This window comes from Triturus cristatus, chromosome 5_1, assembly GCF_964204655.1.
Source record: "Triturus cristatus chromosome 5_1, aTriCri1.1, whole genome shotgun sequence".
Classification (NCBI taxonomy): domain Eukaryota; kingdom Metazoa; phylum Chordata; class Amphibia; order Caudata; family Salamandridae; genus Triturus; species Triturus cristatus.
The window spans coordinates 36210434-36223046 of NC_140587.1; the positions used below are offsets into that span (position 1 = coordinate 36210434).

The following is a 12613-nucleotide window of genomic DNA, read 5'->3' on the forward strand; positions in this document are numbered from 1 at the left end:
GATGTTGGTCGTGGTAATGCATTTTCTGACGAAATCGCGAAAGAAACAGCAAACGATGTGACGAATCGAATGTATGTTGCAGGCCCTGCAAGATGGGTTGGTGATGTTGGAATGTGTGAAGACACGATAGAGAGTGTGAAGTCCCTTCAAGCTGAAGCCACAGAGAAAGAATTGAGTATGTGGAAAGAAAGTAAGGGTAAATTGGATGAAAATGGTTGTTGGGTTGATTTGTCAGAACACCGGCGATGGTTGTTACCTGATGCATATGTGCTTCCAGTGGTTACGATGGCACATGGAATGGCGCATATCAGTGTGAAAGGGATTTGTAAGTTGTTAGCTCCAGTTTGGCAGAATGCTGGAATTCCCAAGTGTGCGGAGAATGTGGTCAAAAATTGCATGGTATGTTTGAAATACAATCCTGGTAGGGGAACCCCAACTCCAGCTGGTCATTTTGCGCCTCCAACGTATCCGTTCGAGGTTTTGCAGCTAGACTTCATCCACATGGAAAGGTGCAACAAGTTGAAATATGTACTTGTTGTTGTTTGCGCTTTTTCAAGGTGGATAGAAGCATAGCCCCTAAAAGACAATACGACCTTATCCACAGCTAAAGCCCTTGTCAAAGAATTCTTCCCTAGGTTTGGAATGCCGAGAATGGTCTGGAGTGATAATGGGAGTGAATTTGTGGGTCGAGTGATGAAGAATGTATGTGAGGGACTAGGTATTAAGCAAAAATTTCACGCTGCAAATCACCCCCAATCAGCTGGACTAATAGAGTGCTATAATGGCACATTGAAGCTCAAATTAGCCAAGATCCAAGCGAGTTCTGGTCTTAAATGGCCTGACGCTCTGCCCTTAGCACTCCTATCAACAAGAACGACTGTGCATTCACGAGTGGGACTTAGTCCATACGAGATTGTGTTTGGCCGCCCGGCCAAAATATGGGGAGTGCCAAGTCCGACAAAATTCAGTGAGATCGAACATCCAGTACTGCTTGATTATCTGTATGAATTGACGGCTAAATTGCGTGTCTTACACCAACAGGTCCACGATACTCTGCCTCAGGCCTCTGAAGCTCCAGGACATCCTATCAATCCTGGATCATGGGTACTGGTCAAAAATTTCAAAAGGACGAAAAATGATGAGCCCCGTTGGACCGGCCCCCATCTCGTCCTTCTCTCGACAAGATCAGCTGTTCGAGTGAAAGGGAAAAAGAACTGGATTCACGGAGTACATTGTAAAAGGGTCCCTTTGCCTCTGCCGTATGACCGGTGGGTCCAGGAGGGTATGGCTGATTCTGAGACTGACACTGTGCCCCGTTTCGTGCCATTTAGCGATGCACGTGTAAAAAGAACAATTTCAGAACAAGGAAACGACAACATTCTGCAAGAAGCTGTGCCACCATCAAATCTATTGGACACCACAGGGCCTGAACTCTTGTTTCAAGACCAGACAGTACCTGGAAAAAGCTGTTATAATTTGAGGTCAAGGCCTATGGACAAATAAAAATTCCTTTCCTTTGATATTTTTTTAGATAGTGCAGCTCTCTCATCTAAGAAACTTTTTATTTTTTGTTTTTCGAACCACCATCCGGGTTCAGCTGTAGGGTCGCGGTGCCAAGACTTTGGGGTACAAGCCGGAGACGTTAGGTCAACGGTTCTGGTTGGTCTAGGGCGTTCCCTGGGCTGACAAGTGTACTCCTTAGCAGAAGACACTCATCCGCCGCGAACAGCACGATTAGAGGATGGAGTTTTTCGAGATGGAGAGACCCGTTGAGGAAATACATTTTAAGATCAGAATATGTAAAGTAATGAATAGCAAACGTTCTGTAATATTATGTCTGTTTGTACTATTTAGTATGGTGATGTTTTCTGTAGGTTATGTATCATTGTCTTTTCAAGTGTCATTTGCACCCACTATACAGCCCATACCTCCTCCTACTGTTTCCTCACACTCTTTCCACCCTCTGCCTGAACACGAACAAGCTAGACGTTCTGAGTTTGTAAACAATTCGTTTTTTCAACTCCTGCACCAGCACCAACTAGTTATGAATACAACAAATTGCTGGGTGTGTGGTTTGATGCCGCATACCATTGATAAGGGTATCCCGTATCTAGTGCTGCCGTTTAGCTATAATGGGTCATCATGGGCATTCCAGACTATGTTTCTTTTTGCACTTGAAACCTATTCCCCACGACCACCGCGTTCCAGTAGACCTAGCACGAACAATAAAGCCTTGATGAGAGCCGTTGCAGATATGAGCAGAGATATCGATGCATATTCATCTATTCCCAAGGATGAGTTGCGAGCTTATGTGGGTTGGAACGCGACGGGGAATAGCATTAGTCTGGGCGAGAAACAGCGTAAAAGTTCATCTCCGATTTGGGTCGTACCCCACATAGGACGTTTTTGTTTACAAGGCAATGGTCAGAATCCAAGAGCTCAACTAGGGAAGAGTGACTGTACTGAAACTTACATTTTTTCATCACAGTTTTCCCCTGCGTTTTTGGCTGCCAAGGGTACATACTTTGTAATGACCGAGCATATACATGGTTGCCCCCTGATTTCTCGGGCATGTGTTATGTTGCAAATTTGCTACCGCTGACATTTACTTCTGCCTCTGATTATCACAAGACCAGAGTTGTGAGAGGCGTTGTTAGTAAGGAGGATACTGCCGGTCAGGAAGCGGGAGACTTCTTCATGGGTTTCCTGCCGTTTTGGGGACCAATGGTCAATAGTAGGAACCTGAGACAACTGACTCGTGTAGTTGAATCCACTGTTAATGTAACGGCCGGTGCCCTTGGTAACCTGACAGCTGAGCTCTAAGCGGATCGCCTCATGACGTTGCAGAACCGTATGGTTCTAGATGTCATACTTGCAAACTGTGGTGGGGTATGTAAGGTTATCCAATCAAGCTGCTGTATTTTCATACCAGATAACGCTCCGACAGTCTATCAGGCCATCTCCAAACTGCATAAGATTTCCGAATCCATTCACGTGGATAAAGGAGATTGGTCGATGATGGGATGGTTCTGGGGACTGATATCAGCTTGGGGATGGAAGATTCTAATAGTCACTGGGACGATCTTAGCCATTCTTTTCCTGTTCTGTCTATGTATACAGTGTGCTCCTGTAATGTGTAGCCTCTGTGTTACATCATGTGTAAGGAGACCTGTATCAAGGGACGAGCTAAGCAATAGAATGATGCTACAGCAACATCTCCATGACTTTATGAATATAGACCTGGACTCAGATTAGTATAGTTATTGCCTATGTAAGGGCAAAAGGAGGGTCTGTGGTACTGTAAATTTCGGAACCCTGTTGGAGGCATGGTCCCACCATGCCGATTTTGGTATCAGCGAACCGCAAATGACTAATGCGGTATGTATGAGTGTTTTCGTCATGTTTCACCGATGAATTCACCGTGTATACGATACTACATATCGAACCCTCGGGTTCCATTTTAGAACGGTAACCATTCTGTGGTTGCCCTCATATAGGCTGCGCTTTAAGGCCATGCCTAGGCCTAAAGGACACGCACACCTTCTGTGCCTTCTTTGTGACCTGTGCAACCTGACTCCACTGCCCGAGGTCAGTCCTGTTCGGCCGGTTCCTTTTACTGCGGCCAAATGGGATTAGCATCAGGGCTTGACACACCATAAAGTCGTTCTTCCCACACGAACCCTGACTAATCTCTTTCATACCCGACTGTTTCCTACTTTATGGCTTGCTTTACGAGGAGGAGGTGCCCGTTTTTATTGGGGTCTGATGAAATCTGATGAGGGTTCTGAGCCTCGCTGGGTAAATAATTGTGGGCTGACCGAGCTGAAATGTGGGATCATCATCATGACTTTGCTGTTTCTTTAAAGCGAAAATATGTGAATGACCACTTGTAAAATAGGGGCGGTGTTGACCAGAGCGTAATATTTTGTATATAAGAAAAGACTGGTTTTTGGTTGGGAGCAGTCTCCTGAGAACATACACCGTGCTGTACTTCTCGGATACCTGTCATTGGTCTGCAGTCAATAAATACGATCTTTGACTTCACCTAGAAGACTCTGTTTCTGTAGTCTGAAACAGGAAGAACTCGAAGTCTTCGGGTGTGTCCCCTGCACCGCTGGGTTGGTTCTGAAAAACCCAGTACTTCACTACTCATCTGAGGAGTATTTTACCCTGACACCTCATATGTCTCCATTTAGTGGGTGAGAAGGGTTCTTTGGGAAAACAAAAGAAAACTACTCAGGTGATCTATTAAGTAAGAGCCCAAGCTATAACATTGGCAGCGCCAGGTTGTACAGCTTAAACTTCATCAATAAAACTGTGCCCATTAACTTTGGGATGGTGCAAGTCTGATTCTTCTTTCCTCCTCAGGAGATGTTGGCCTATACTCCTGCTAGCCCGCAGTGCACTATCTGCACCCCTACCGTTCAGGGTAACAAATATGTGTGCAACCTCAGAACCTGACAACATGGACTCCCCAAGGAAATCATGGTAACAACCTTTTTGTTTGCACTCTCATGCATACCCAAAGAAAGTACAGAAGAAATGAATGAACTGCAATTTGAATATTTAATAAAGCAATGAGATTCTTGAGTAAAATATGTGACGCAATTACTAATAGAATGAAACATATTAGCATTATTAGCAATACAAGACCGCTGGATACGATTAATAATTCCACCATTGTTCTAAAACAATGAATATATGCTGGCATATATTTGGTGTAATATAGTGTGCTCCCACCCAGTGCTCCCTAACCTGGTTTTGACGAGGATGGGTGATCTACCAAAGAAATCCACGCCGACTGATCTTCTCACCATTATCTGCGGGCAAACGTCATCAAGCTGTCTGTCTTGGTATACAGCTGGACATCCCTTGTGAAGGTGACCGGAATCCGCTCTGCTGGAATTCGGACGTGCCGCAACCTTGAAGTGTCAGCATTGTGCTTCTCTGATTTAAACAAGCAAGTGGATTTATATGTAAAATAAACAGTTCCATGCTGCGATGCCGAGGTCTCAGTTGTGCTGCAATTGTTGATGTTAGCCAGATAGCGTTGTCGCCTTCCAGGCAATAATAAGCAATGACATTTGTGCAGTGAACGTTATACATCGCACTGAATGGTCAAGGGGTCATGATAGTGTGCCTACCAAGTTGAAATGTAAGCAGAAGTTAGTGTTGAAGAAAGAAGGCAACGTAAGAAACGTGAGCATGAAAATGGCATTGTTTCTATCCAGGCCACGTGACACTTGTGCATCTGGTTAATGTGGCTTTAAACCTGGGTGCAGTAAACATCTGAATCTTTCTGATACTGAATAGGGGCCCTTGCACATATATGTGCTTAGTGGTGGTGTCTCGATATAGAGAAGGCCTTCAAAACCATCATGTACCTTTCCTGTTCATGGTGTGCCAGAAAGTGGGATTTGGGCTTATTATTAGTAAATGGGTGCATCTGTTGGTCAAGCATCTGAAAGCCAGAGTCCATAAGGGAGAGTTAATTTTTCCAACCATCGATGACTTAGAGGGATAGGAGACAGGAATGTCCCCTCTACTTGTTGTCTTTTGCTTTAGCAATAGAGCCTTTTGGCTGAATTTTGCAGAAAAGGGCACAACAATAGAGAACTGAGTTACAGAGTAGGACACACATGGTCTCCCTATATGCAGAAGATGCTGTGTTGTATCTGTGCAAAGCAGTCTACACTATACTTGATGACATTGGGTTGCAAGTAAATTTGGGGTCGCTATGGGTTACAAGTAAATCTGGATGCCCTGTGTGTTTTTGGTGTTTTCGATGGCTAGAGCGGGTGCCCTACTTCCTATGAGCACTCTCGTACAATGGGACCCTGACATCTTTAGATATCTTGGGGTACATTTATAATAGTACTGAGAGTTGCTAGGAACTTTGGAAAGATTTTCTCTGGGTCATTGTCATCCATGCTCTTATGGACAATTGGCCATTGTTAAAATGATCATGTTGACGTCCCGGTACTTCAAAAAAAGGTATTTTTCACAGAGCTTTGTGGCATGTGGCGTAATGGCCACAGCTGCAGACTATGGAGACTCGGCGTCAGCTCAACAGCCTGTGATTCTGGGCAAAACACTTTCATCTCCCCGTGCCTACCACAAATGAATGTGACCTTGTGTAATGTAATTAGTGTTCATATACAGCAGTCCAATACCTTCAGGTTGAGTTGGTGTATAAAAAAATTCCAACCAAAAACCCCCGATATGGGCATGTTACAGGCATCTGGAAGAAAACGACTGCGTAAAACAAAGGCAATGAGGCATCTAACTGAGGATGGCATGGGTGCCCAATTTAGATGTGTACTACAGCGTGGCACAACTGATTTGGACAATGTGATGGATTGCTTTCCAGACGGAATAGGAGAATTTGATGATCTGTGCTGTAGTTGGGGAGAGAGGTATGAAAGGAGCATTGCTGTGCACTAAGGGGCATATTTACAAGGCGGCGATAATTTTATCACCTAATTAGCAAGCACGTGAAACCTTGCTTTAGCGCGCAAAATCTTAACGCCCACCTTTGCATCTCTAATGAGATGCAAAGTGGGCGTTCCTGCCCTGACATGACAGGAGAAATGTCGCTAAGCGACATTTCTCCTATCAAGCCCCACGCTATGAAGCATAGCGGCAGGAAAAGTAGCGATAACTTCTGTTATCGCTACTTTCCTTACGCCTGCTTCAGGACTGACTTAACAAAAATATCCTATGGAAGGTGGATATCATGGCTAAGATTGTGAGTCCCTATCAACAAGTTTACGCCACATTGCGTGAGATTATCGCTGGATTTCCAGCGATAATCTCACGTTTGGCACTTAGTGCAAGGATTTTTATCGCTTTTGAGATAAGCTTTGCTAATAGCACGCTATCTCAGCGATAAAATTCCACGCTAGCTGGCGATAATTATCCTCACACTAGGAACGCTTAGCAATAATTATCGCCGGTTGTTGCTGATATGCCCCTAAGAAAGGTGACACGAAACACTAGGGCCATATGAGTGGCAAAACACTGATGGAATAAATATATGGGCCTGGTGGGTGATGGAGTATTATATGCACCTTAACTATCAGTGTGGCTTCTACCAAGCTTCCTGGATCTGGCACCTGAATATGACCAGAGACCGTCCACTGGCAAAGGCTGCGATCAGGTTTCTAGGTTACCTATACCAGGGGGTACTAATCTCCTTTGAGGATCTAAGAGAGTATACTCGGATTCCGGTTGAACACTTCAGAACTCATGCCGGTTTGGTGAGGACCATGAGATGCACATCGGAAGAGGAGGATTTGGGATCCAATAAGTCTGTATCTCTCATTAATATACTGATCCTGGGTAACCGTAGGCAAGCTGTGATGATCCCCCAGATGCAGATGGCACCTGCCTTTTACATCTAGATACCTACAGTGAAGATACAGGAAGAGAATACTCCAAGGTCGAATGGGCCGGTGCCGCGGGCTATCCCAAGATTGATACATGAAATCCCTGATTCAAATGCACTCAGATAATCTATCTACTTCCGGCCTCCTCTGCCCTCAGAGTCACCGGGCTGTTCCCAGATACTTCTGATTCTTGTCCCAGATGTGGGCAGATGCAGGCTGGTTTTATCAAGTGTTCTGGAGCTGCCCTAAGATCCACGGGGTTCTGGTCCTTATTAGCCGGAATCGCAGGTGGGCTACTTCCTCTCGACATTGTGGTGTGTTTATTAGGGCACATCCAATGCCCCAGTGCTCAAAATTATGTTTGCCGATGTATAGATTTATCTATGATATTGGATGAGAGTAGCTAACATAGCTTTGGATCGAAGTCACGTGCAACATCAGGGAGGGTTGCTTGGCTTAAAGATGTACAGAAATGGAAAGTGACGCATCGCTGCGAGAAAACAGTGATGCGTCACTTTTCATTGCGCCCTCCTTGCGACACCAAGGATCTATCATATTTACATTATGACGTATCATATCGCAAGGAGTTACAGATAAGTCAGTATTTCGGACGTGTCTGTAGGAGCAAAAATGACACATTGCTGGAGTGTGTCACAAAAGTGACGCAACTTTAGCAATGGGTCATTACACATGGGTAAGTCATGTGAAATGTGCCTGCGTCAGTCTTACGCCTGCTGTGAGGCAGGCGTAAGATATTGACGCATTTGCGTCCTAGAAGTGGCGCACTGAAATCTTATAGATTTCACTGTGTCACTTCTACGACCCTTTCTTGCATGGGAACGCCCCCCTCCATACCTTATACTTGGCCCAGGTGTAATGTGGCGCAGGGGTTTACAAAGTGACGCATCTGCCTAAATGCGTCACTTTGTAAATATGGTGCAACAGGGCACATTTTTTATGCCACTGGTGCGTCACATAAAGTGACGCACCAGTGGCACAAAATTGACGCAAGGGCTCATAAATAAGCCCCTTTGTGCGTCATGATGGGATGCGGAGCAAGTACAGAATCAACTCGTGGTTTGGAGGGGATTCTATTGGACATTGAAGCGAAAGCGGACCACCTTCTGCCATAGGGGGTCTGGAGTCAGATAGGATGGACTTCCAGGATATACAATCAGAGATGGCCTGTTGGGTGGCTCCTCACCTGGGGCTAAAGTGATGAGGGGCCTTTTCGGTGACCTGTGGACGCCAACTGCACATGAACAGAATGCCATGTTGAAGGGAGAGGAGGGGCACTTTGAGTGCAGGGAATGTAGCACTTTTAATTCATAAGCTGGAGCACGGAAGTGATGTTTGCTTTCTGTGGGGTTTTTCATGAATGAGATGATCGCAATTCACTCTGGCCCTGTAAGGGAGGGCATTCTGGGATTATATAACAGAGCAACGAAGGAAAACAGACTTTTTTACCCAATATTAGACAGGTTTAATTTTACTCTTGGAATCCCCAAAAAACCTTTTCCTCCTACATAGGGCTGCCTTTAGGAGGTGCAATGAAAGTTTGCCATCTTCTGGCGGCCCACTTTCTTTGCGCCTCCGAAAGGCATGTTTGCCTCTGATCCTGTGTCTATAATAGGGCGCGGGCGCTGAGGCAAACTGGTTCACTCATTTGCATTGGGTCACGCCCCCATGTATATGAGGAAATGCCCTCTAATGAATAAGTTGGCGCTACATGTGCTCAAGCGCTATCTGTATTACAGAAGGGGCCACACTAGCGTTTGCTCAGCGGGTGCAGAAAGCAGGCGCACGTGCGCATTGGCCCCCGAGACACTCTGTTTAATAGGTCCCCAGGTGTATACACATTTCAGCATTTTGAAAGGGAGAGCAGAGGCAGGGGGGGGCGGCCCTCGCAGAAGATGGTCACTTACAACAGACGGTCACTTCTTCTCTCAATCTATCTGAGCTCAGCATGAGAGTGAAGAAGCGTTATCTGTTTGAGTGAGGAGGGCTGCTGAGCACAAGTGCTGGTACTCAGCAGGGACCAGCAGTCTATAGCACGTGAGGTGCTGGCCCTGAAACCAGCACAGAGGGCCTTTTTCACACGTGCAAACCATTCATTCATTCATTAGTGGTAGCAGGAAAGACTCCATTTCAATTTGAGTTTATTTCATGTACACAGAAAACAGATTCCTTAAAAAACACGTTAGGCAAAACTATTTGCTCCGTGCAAATAACTAAATGCAATAATTCAGATATAATGTGGAGCTTGATAGAATAATCGATCTCACATAAATGTGGTAAAAACATGGATCGTGAGACTAAGAAACACAATGTGTCATCTCTCTCCATTTACATGGTTGAATAATGCTATGAAGCAAGAAAAATGCGTCTGGTGCTGGACGTGGCAATTAGAAATAATGAAATTATAATAGTAATGTATGGCGCGGGTTTTCTGCAGGAGAGGAAAAGTGGAAGTCATTACCAGCACTTAAGAATCCATTTTATACTTTGGGAGACAATATTAACAGTGCAAAGGTGGAGCCGGAGACTTGGGTAACACAGGGAGGAAAAGAAGTGATGGGGCCCGAAGCCGGAGGCCGGTGCAATTGAAGGACAGGATGCTCGTCTGACGGGGACAAATGAGCGCTGGATTCCGAGAGGCGGTAGGCCGCACCGGCACCAATTAAGCGCTGGGTGAACTTGCAATCTCGGTATCAAGGCGCTGGTGCTGCAGCCCATGGCTGGAATGGGAAACATTTAGGGTGTCATGAGAAGAACACGCAATTACTAAAAGTGAGTTTGAAGAAAGAGCGCCCAGAAGGAGTTCGCCTCTGACACACAGCGCTATAGACAAACGGGTTATTCAAGAATGCAGTCACAGTGGCACCGCCCCAGCCCCTCCCGCTTCTAGCGCTCTCTTCTGTCCACTGCAGGACACCAGCCTCGGACTTCTTTTGAGTGTTTTCTAGTTTAACATTCAACAGTTGTTCATTTTCTGCCAATTTCCTCTCAGTTTGTTATTTTATTTTCCTTCTCCTTCTGCTGTTATTTCACCCTTGTTTTCTTTCTTTCGATTCAATTACATTTTCTTCCCACGCAGTATTTGAGCTTTCTTCCTTTCTACTTCTTCTCGGATTCTTTTCCTTTTCTCTTCCTCTCTTTCCTGCAGTCCCCGCTGCATCATCTCATACATCTAATTTGTGTAGAAACCCCCCGTTATTCCTTTCCACCAGGCCTTTAATGAGGTCAAACAGTTCCCGCCTCTGCTGCTCCGCCTCTTCTCCTCTTGCTTTGTTGTTGAGGGCGCAGTAAGGCCTCCCAGCGTTTACGATCTCCCCATAATGATTATTTACAAAGTCCTGTATGGGGTAATCTTCTCCCGCCTCGTCTTTCCGTGTAAACAGGACCATCAGGTACTTCTCGGCCCCGGGCCCGAAGAGGTCCCGCAGTCTCTTGACCGCGACCTCGTCATCCCGGGTGAACATCCCCAGCGGCACCACCAGGAGGATGGCGTGGGGCCCCGGGGCGCAGAGGGCGAGGCTCCGGGCCACCTTTTTAATGATCTCCTCGTTATAGTCTTCTGTGTCAAAGAACCCCCGAGTGTCGATGACTCTGACGTGTCTGCCCCCGTACTCACAGCTCGCCCTCTGACACGCCGCCGCCACTGGCCGTACTGGGTGTCTGGACTTAAACTCTCTCCTCCCCAGGATGCTGTTGGCGGCGGCGCTCTTCCCGACTCCGACGCTACCGACGAGCATCAGCCTCAGCTCTCGGAGCGGAATCCAGTGAACAGGATCTGAAAGGGAGAGAGGAGAGAGTCAGACACGGGCGCTGGAGAGACATTCACAGCACGTGCGCCCCCGCACCGGCGGCTGATGTGTAATATCAGGTACCCCCGCGGCCCCTCCACTCGCCGCCCCACTCTCAGAGCGGAGGCTGTCCTACTTGCCACCGGCAGCCGCACATTTTTAGGTCTCGCCTTGGTAGCGCATGCGCTGCATGCGCTGTCTCAGCGAGACTTAAAGTAATCTGTATATTGGCTTCAACTCCGTGTAATTTCTCCTGCCCCTCGTGATTGCTTTAAGTCTGGAATTGCTGTTGTTTTCTTGATTTCTGTTGGCCCTATTGTAACTTCCGTGTAGTCCCGAGGCAGCGGCGCCTAACTACAGTTTCGCTCCGCTCGCACTTAATTGCGTGCAGCCATCTGGTTGGGGGTGTGGCCCCCCTCCTCTCCCTCGTTCCGTGTGGCCGCTTGTTTCTCTTCCCGCTTTTTTCTGCACATTCCTGTGACGTGAAGCTCGTTTTACAGGCGCGTGCGATTGAGAGAGAGGAGGAGAGCGCAAGCTGGTTTGTTCATAAACAGAGTGGCCTCTGGCAGAGTAACTGGTAAAAGGTGCTTTTGCCGCATATAAACGAAGAATGCTCCACACTAGAGTTGTTGGTCCCTGGAGAAGTACATCAAACGTTCTCAGCTTAAATGTGCAGTTGTTATGTAACTGATGCTTTCTTGCATTGGTGACGCGTGCGTAACGGTCCCTGCTATGCGCATCGAACTCTGCTGAGTTTAGGACCCAGGGAAGCTGACCAGGCGTGTGGGCTGCGATAACAACGGAGGCATTGCAAGGTACACTTCATTGATTTTACAGTGATGGAGCCAACTGCAACTGTTCCTCTTTGCAGCGTCTCTAATCCTGAATGCCGTAAACTGCTCTGAAGAGAGGCAGCGGTGGTAAACAAATGTACCGCTAACATACAGCACGGGTGCAGCCACAGAAAGAGCCAAGATGCCGCGGTGGTGGGGTTTTCGCACAACGTTCCTATGTGTGACCCTTATTAACTTAGGTAAATGACGTGAATTAACTCTGAAAAATCATGGCGCTTTCCCAGTTACAAGCTATGTTTGCGCAGTTCCTGCTAAGTATAGAGCTTCATTTTAAATGGCATGCGTAACTTCTAAAACAAATACTTTCTAACGGGGTCCATCTTTTCATAGTTCTTATATTTAAAGTTCAGTGTACTGTAAAATGACTGATGTAAATAATAGGAACGTAGGTCTTCAAAAACTGCCAAGAATGTATAGCCTATAAGGAAGGATTCGATATGCAGTGTGCACAAGAGAGCGATAGTCTTTTTGAAACAGAAATACCAGCATTGATGCTGACACGACCGATTGCCGTTGCACTAAAATGCTGTGTTCTCAGTCATATTCTGCCTAGCATCATTAGGTA

The 12613-nt window shown here is 46.4% G+C and overlaps 1 pseudogene; it reads right to left on the reverse strand.

The window, feature by feature from the left end:
* Positions 1–9530: 9530 nt before the first annotated feature.
* LOC146830024 (GTPase IMAP family member 4-like) lies at positions 9531–11200 on the reverse strand (annotated as a pseudogene).
* Positions 11201–12613: the final 1413 nt, after the last annotated feature.